The sequence below is a fragment of the Hemicordylus capensis genome, chromosome 5 (genome assembly GCF_027244095.1).
Source record: "Hemicordylus capensis ecotype Gifberg chromosome 5, rHemCap1.1.pri, whole genome shotgun sequence".
Taxonomy (NCBI): domain Eukaryota; kingdom Metazoa; phylum Chordata; class Lepidosauria; order Squamata; family Cordylidae; genus Hemicordylus; species Hemicordylus capensis.
In genome coordinates, this window is record NC_069661.1 from 172,842,005 (window position 1) to 172,849,523 (window position 7,519).

The 7,519-nt window shown below is 43.2% G+C and overlaps 1 long non-coding RNA gene across 1 annotated transcript; it reads left to right on the top strand.

Moving 5' to 3' along the window:
- The first annotated feature begins 734 nt into the window (after positions 1-734).
- Positions 735-6,621, top strand: LOC128325850 (uncharacterized). The gene is made up of 3 exons (XR_008307682.1): positions 735-766; positions 5,650-5,793; positions 6,538-6,621. It is a non-coding gene; the product is annotated as an uncharacterized LOC128325850 (long non-coding RNA).
- The last annotated feature ends 898 nt before the right edge of the window (positions 6,622-7,519 follow it).

Below are 7,519 nucleotides of genomic sequence, written 5' to 3' on the forward strand. Positions count from 1 at the left end.
GCTCTTTCAGGGTCCCCAGTCATGTGAAGTGCTGCCTATATGCATACAATTGCTTTATTTATATATTGGGCGCATAGCTTGTTATGTCCCATAAGCTCAGATCACTGGCATACTGGCATGCCTTTGAAACACACACACACACACACACGGAGAATGGAGTCTGCTGTCTGCCGTCATATGCACATGTGTTGTACCTGTCATCAGGACAAGGCTTAGGCTGTTTCTCCTATTATTCTGAATCAAGAACAATTAATAGATGATTTATTTATTTGTCTGCTTCTTTGCTAAAAGAGTCAGCGTGGTTTAGTGGTTAGAGTATTGGACTACGATTAGGGAGACCCAGGTTCAAATCCCCATTCAGCCATGATACTTGCTGGGTGACTCTGGGCCAGTCACTACCTCTCAGCCTAACTTACTTCACAGGGTTGTAGTGAGGATAAACTTAACCATGTACATCGGTTTGGGCTCCTTGTGGAAGAGTAGGATATAAATGTAAGAATAAGTAAATATGAATTTTAAAAGTATTCATTTGGATACTGTTGAGTATCAACAATTGAAAACAACACTCAGAAAATATAGCGTTGTGTTAACTTTTACATATATTTTGTCATCTGAAAATTCTGTTTTCAAATTCCCGTAATGTTAGGGACAAAAGGTTTCTTTGGGTTTTTTTAAAAAAGCTCAAATGAAAAAGTTATGTTGAGGAAGTGATTATAATGTTTTCTCTTTTTATACAGGGAAAGACAGGAAATTAGACACCATATCAGTAAGAAGACTTTCTTATCATATCAAATGGTTTTTAAAACTTCTTTACACTCTCATTTACTATCACTGGTGTAGTCAGAAGGTTAAAGATGAGTTATATATTTCTATATTTGTGTTCTGTGCAGAAGGCCTATGTGCAGTTGAGTGCCTAAAGAATTTCATGATTTTTTGGTAATTTTTAATAGTCTGCGCTGGCTGTTATGCATATTCTTACTCAGTAAGACACCAAACCAAATATTGACTGACATCCCACTAGTGTAATGCATGGGGAACCAAAAAAGGCTTGCATGAAGTGGCAGCATGGCCATGCCAGGCTTGGCCCTGATGCTGACCAATTGGTGGTTGACTCAGAGGCTGAAGGTGAGCCCAGGGGCGTAGCTTGGGGAGAGTGTTTTCCCCTCTCCCCGGTGGCCCATCAGAGTGAGGGACATAATGAAGAAAATACGGAGACCTGGAGCTGGGGGCCCCTCGGGAGCTGGGGGTCCTGGGTTCTCTGAACCCATTTGCTCAATTATAGCTACACCCCTGGGTGATCCAGCTTCAGCAGAGAGGACCATGTCTGATACAGACACCCAGCTGCCAGAGCCTGCCACTCGTGCAGAGATTCCAGTTTCACCTGAGCCTACCTCTCCTGAAGAGGCTCCAGTGCTGTCAGAGCCTGCCATTCTCACAGAAGTCTCAGTGCCATCAGAGCCGACCACTCCCTTGGAGGCTTTAGAGGACCCGCAAGACTGGGCAACCCCTTTGGGGGAAGTCCCCTGTCCCAGAACCACCAGCTCACCTCCAAGACCCCACAGAGGAGGTGATGTTGTGCCTGAGCTGAGTTGCAGCAGAAAAGGAGGAACACATGATTAGCTGCTCAGGGCTTGCCCTTCAATGGGTCTCCTAGGAAGGAGGGGGAAGTCCTCCTTGGCAGTAGGGCCTTACTAGGCAGAGCAGGAAAGGGTGTGGGCTCTTCAGACCATAAAAACTCTTAGTTTCAACTTGCTGTTGCTTGTTCAACAGCTCCTCTTGGGAGTTGAACTTAGGCGGGGGGGAACTCCCCTGCCTTGGCTGCTGCCATAGTGCCTAGATTCAAGCATTCTGCCTGCGTTCTGCCCCTCTTCTTGAAGCTTGCTGGCATACCAGTTGCAGTCTCTGCTGTAAATTGGCCTATATGAGCAGGTGGGGGAAGGAATTTCACTGATCTCCACTTCCCCTGAAAGTGCTCTGTACAACCCACAGTTATGTCCCTGGGGGCTGTGTAACTCTCAGGGACATAATTCTGCAGAAGGGGAGATCAGTAAAAATTGCCCACCCGCTGGCACTCAATTGTGTGCACTGCAGAAGCAAGCATGCAGCTGTTGCATACATGCCTTTTTGGGTTCCATGAGTGCAGCAGGAGTGTGAATGTCAGCCACTTGGATAGTGTAAAAGAAAAATTGAAGAATTGAACTTGATCACATTCTCATATTTAGTGTGAATAAAATTCTGTGGTTCTACAGGTAAATCTGCACCATATGTTTATATATGTTTTATACAGGTGCTTATAGCTGCAGGTGCTCCCTTAAACATCCTGGTCCCAAACCATAAAGAGCTTTAAAGAAAATGACTGGCAGGTAATGTTAGTGGCTGCAGTCTACTAAGTTCCTTGGACAGATACAATTAGTTGCACATGCTCAGTGCCCACCTAGGTTGATTGCATATGCAGCCAGCAATTAGGAACATAGGAAGCTGCCTTCTACCATTGGTCCATCAAGTTCAGTATTGTCTACACAGACTGGCAGCGGCTTCTCCAAGGTTGCAGGCAGAAATCTCTCTAAGCCCTATCCTGGAGGTGCCAGGGAGGGAACTTGGAATTTTCTGCTCTTCCCAGAGCAGCCCTATCCCCTAAGGGGAAGATCTTACAGTGTTCACATGTAGTCTCCCATTCAAATGCAAACTAGGGTGGACCCTGCTTAGCAAAGGGGACAATTCATGCTTGCTACCACAAGACCAGCTGTGGAAAGCATCTGGAGCAGGTCAGGGGTTCAGCAAGCTGCACAGAGCTGGCCAGGAAAACAGGGAGTTCTCCACACAGCAGGCTTTACCATGAGTTTTCTGCAAGGCTTTACTGCGAACTCAACGCAATCCAAAAAACCCAATGCAAAAAGTGGATTAACCTTGGATATAAATCGGGTTGCACTCTAACAAGCAGTGAAAAACCTGAATCATGTGTGAAGTGTTCCGCAATAGCTCACAGGGATTTTGGGGTAAATCTGCCCAATATGTGGATGTGCCCGCTCCATTCCAAAGATGTGGGCTAAAAACTGGTTGTAGAAAACTTTCATGCAAGGGCAGCTGGGAACTGTAGCTCTCCTCAGAGCTATCCCCATGGGAATGACAGTACTACAATCGACACATTTTAGGTAAATGGGATGCTGAGCCCAGGAAAATATTTTTGCACTCCCCCCCCCCAGTAATTAATCTGTATACTCCAGCTGATATTATATACTTTCTCTAAATTCATATATCACTTTTAAAGATTCCTTATATGTTGTGGAAGCATGAAAAATCAGGAAAGTAAATTGTGCAGTAAATTGTGAGGGTGATTCAGAGGGAAAGATGGAAATAAGGTGGGCTGCACTGCTATGTACTTGGTATGTATACTGATTGACCTTGTAACTGCCACCTATGTTATTATGGCGGTTACCATTTGCATTGACCTGTTTGTTCTTAAATTTTAAACTTTAAATATCTATCTGTCTTGTCGCATTCATTCATTGGTTGGATTTCCACCTTGCTGCTCAGATATACTCTATTATTGCCCCCAGGTTTTGGAATACTCTCCCAGGGCGTGTCCATTCTCTAAGTCTGGCTTCTTTTAAAGAACAACCATTACTTTTTTAAAATTATTGTTTGTTTGGACTTTTGCCCTTTAGGGGTTGCCAGTCTCTCTGCTCCCCTGCTGCTCAGTCCAGTATTTCTATGGCTGCTGCTTTGTGGTGTTCTTATTGTGTTTATTTGATTTAATATTTTAATGTGAGGTTATGGAATTTTATTGTCTCTTAACTTTTGTAAACTGCCTTAGGATGAGTTTCTTGAAAGGCAGTATAAAAACTGAGCAATAAACAAACAAATGAATATTGGGTAGGCCCAATATCTTTATATTGACTATTGGAAGGGGAGACAAAGTAGCCATTGCTCCTCCTGCCATAGCTCTTCCCTTATTGGGTCATATTGTCTCTTCCTTTCTCATTTGCTGTGCTGAGCAAGACTCTAAGCGGGCTGCAAAGCAAGTGAGAGAGGGTGGCAGATGAGAGGACCAGCAAGGGACCAGCAAGACCTGCAGCCTTGGAGAAGCTGCTGCCAGTCTGTGTAGATGATACTGACCTAGATGGGAGGAACTGCAGCTATCTTGTCTCTCACTTGTCTCGCCTATGTCATTAAATAAAGTAAAGTGTGCCGTCGGGTCAGTGTCAACTCCTGGCGGCCACAGAGCCTTGTGGTTGTCTTTGGTAGAATACAGGAGGGGTTTACCATTGCCATCTCCAGTGCAGTATGAGATGATGCCTTTCAGCACCTTCCTATATTGCTGCTAGCCGATATAGGTGTTTCCCATAGTCTGGGAAACATACCAGCGGGGATTCGAACCAGCAAGCTCTCAGGTGAAACTCGGAAAATTAGAATATCGTGCAAAAGTCCATTAATTTCAGTAATGCAAATTAAAAGGTGAAATTGATATATGAGACAGATGCATTACATGCAAAGCGAGATAAGTCAAGCCTTAATTTGTTATAATTGTGATGATCATGGCGCACAGCTCATGAAAACCCCAAATCCACAATCCCAGAAAATTAGAATATTACATGGAACCAAGAAGACAAGGATTGTAGAATAGAACACTATCGGACCTCTGAAAAGTATAAGCATGCATATGTATTCAGTACCTGGTTTGGGCCCCTTTTGCAGCAATTACTGCCTCAATGCGGCGTGGCATGGATGCTATCAGCCTGTGGCACTGCTGAGGTGTTATGGAAGACCAGGATGCTTCATTAGCGGCCTTCAGCTCTTCTGCATTGTTTGGTCTCATGTCTCTCATCCTTCTCTTGGCAATGCCCCATAGATTCTCTATGGGGTCAGGTCAGGCGAGTTTGCTGGCCAATCAAGCACAGTACACTGTATACTTTTCAGAGGTCTGATATTGTTCTATTCTTCAATCCTTGTCTTCTTGGTTCCATGTAATATTCTAATTTTCTGGGATTGTGGATTTGGGGTTTTTATGAGCTGTACGCCATGATCATCACAATTATAACAAATTAAGGCTTGACTTATCTCGCTTTGCATGTAATGCGTCTGTCTCATATATCAGTTTCACCTTTTAATTTGCATTACTCAAATTAATGGACTTTTGCACGATATTCTAATTTTCCGAGTTTCACCTGCTGGCTTGCTAATCAAGTCATTTCCCTGCTGCACCATTAGGTGGCTCCTATGCCATTAGTGATTATAAAAATACTACAGAGTGGCTGTGATGATTTCTGGAGTTGCTATGGACTGGTAAGGCGCACTGTACAGAATGGGAGGTTGTGCAAGCAGTGCTGCCACAGTTTCTCCCATTTGTAACAATGGGAAACGATGCAGCAGCACTGATTACACACCTGCCTGTTCTCTGCAGCATTGGGGCTGCCTTACAAGTCCACAGCAATGGACAGCAGCTGCCGTGCACAGCAGCTTCGCACCACTGTGCATCATGGTGGTGATGGGAATCTTGATGCAAGCAAGATGGCGACTTCAGTTGCAATGCTCATGACATCTTTTTGTACTCTTTATTATTCATTCGTATGTTATTACTATTACATTTCATATGTAATCTATTACATTTTGTATGTAATAACTGTGCATATTTTACTATTACATTTATAGCTATACTGCTTTTCAACAACAAAAAATCACAAAAGAGTTTACATAGCAAAAAAGGTAGCAAAAGGATGAGAAGACGGTTCCTTCTATCAAAGGGGTCCAAGAGCTAACAAGAAACACAAGGCAGACACCAACAACAGCTACCAGGTGGGACACTATGTTGGAATGAATATGGATGGTTGCTCTCTCTTTATACGTGAGCCACCTCTTTATTTACAGATAAATATTACAGATCCACCTGGATGCAGCAGGGGATGAGCTGAGCTAGCACCACCCACTCCATCAGCTCAGTTCAGGTCATTTGGCTCCTTCCCTTCCAGTGGTCATTCTTCTCAGTGGCCACTGTCTTCTCAGTGGCCATTCCACCTGGCCATTCTGTAACTTGAAAGGTTTGATACCTGAATTGGCTTGCTTTCCTCTTAGCTTCCTGTCCCCTTTCCTTTTGTATTGTATCTGTCAAACTGCATACCTGTGAACAGGACCTGTTGAAGTTTTTAATCTATGACAGGAGAGCTGGTCTTGTGGTCGCAAGCATGACTTGTCCCCTTAGCTAAGCAGGGTCTGCCCTGGTTGCATATGAATGGGAGACTTGATGTGTGAGCACTGTAAGATATCCCCCTTAGGGGATGGAGCCGCTCTAGGAAGAGCATCTAGGTTACAAATTCTCTCCCTGGCATCTCCATGATAGGGCTGAGAGAGATTCCTGCCTGCAACCTTGGAGAAGCCGCTGCCAGTCTGTGTAGATGATACTGACCTAGATGGACCGATGGTCTGACTTGGTATATGGCAGCTTCCTATTATCTTCCTATGTACATTGCAAAGCCCCTAGAATAGTGTAGACACTTCATAAGTAAACAAATAAATATGGCTAATTTTTCCTTCTTCATACAGAAGCTTCATGGTGGACTGAGAAGCACATTCTTAAGTGGGTGTAAGCATTACACTTGTTCCTCTATGAGCTGTACTGTATTATGCCATCTGTTTCTCATACAGTAATTAAAATCATTGTTGATTTTATTTTCTGTCAGACTGAATGTCTTTTCCCTACAACAGATGCAGTAAGCATGTGGATCCCTGCAGCCACTAAGCAACAACTGCATTTATTGCACAATAAAACAATAACCTGGAAACAAATCCAAAACAGACTGCTGTATTAGTCTATTGATGTAAACACAAAGAAGGGTTTTGAGGCACCTTCAAAAGTAATTGCTTTATTGTTGCATAAGCTTAAGTGGACTAATGCCCACTTTTTGTTGGCTGCAACAGCAGATTTGATTAAGTGGGCTCTAGTCCACAAAAGTGTACACTGCAATTAGTCTGTTCATCTTTAAGGTGCCACAACATTCTTTTTCTGTATTGTTGAAAGGCCTGTCTCTGATCTCTCCCTTTCTCAGCCTTCTCCAAGAACTAGAGTCTTACCTTCAGGTTACCTGGAAAGAGTTTAGGGGCTGGTAGAATATTTCATATCTGTCCATCTCCACAAACAATCCCCATAAATTTAAAGCAGAACGAAAAACCTGCTGCTGCCATTCAGCAAGGAGTCTATTATGAATCCCTAGGTGGCATGCAAAGCATTTAGACTCATTTCATTCATATGTCAGGTAAAGACTTTCATTTAGAAGTGAGATGAATACTGAATAATGGATCTTTTGAATAATGTAATTAAGAATTCATTAAAGCAGCCTTTTAAAACCCTGCAAAATGCAATGCATGTATACCTCCCAGCCTAAACCCAGGAAAATGTAGTATGGAATTAAAATGAATTAACAGAAAAACAATGTGGGAAATGCTGTTTAGAAAATCCAGCTTTTGAAGCTAAACGAACAATTGGCAGAACAATGCAGGCTGCTTTTTTTCACAGCTTGCAAGCTGT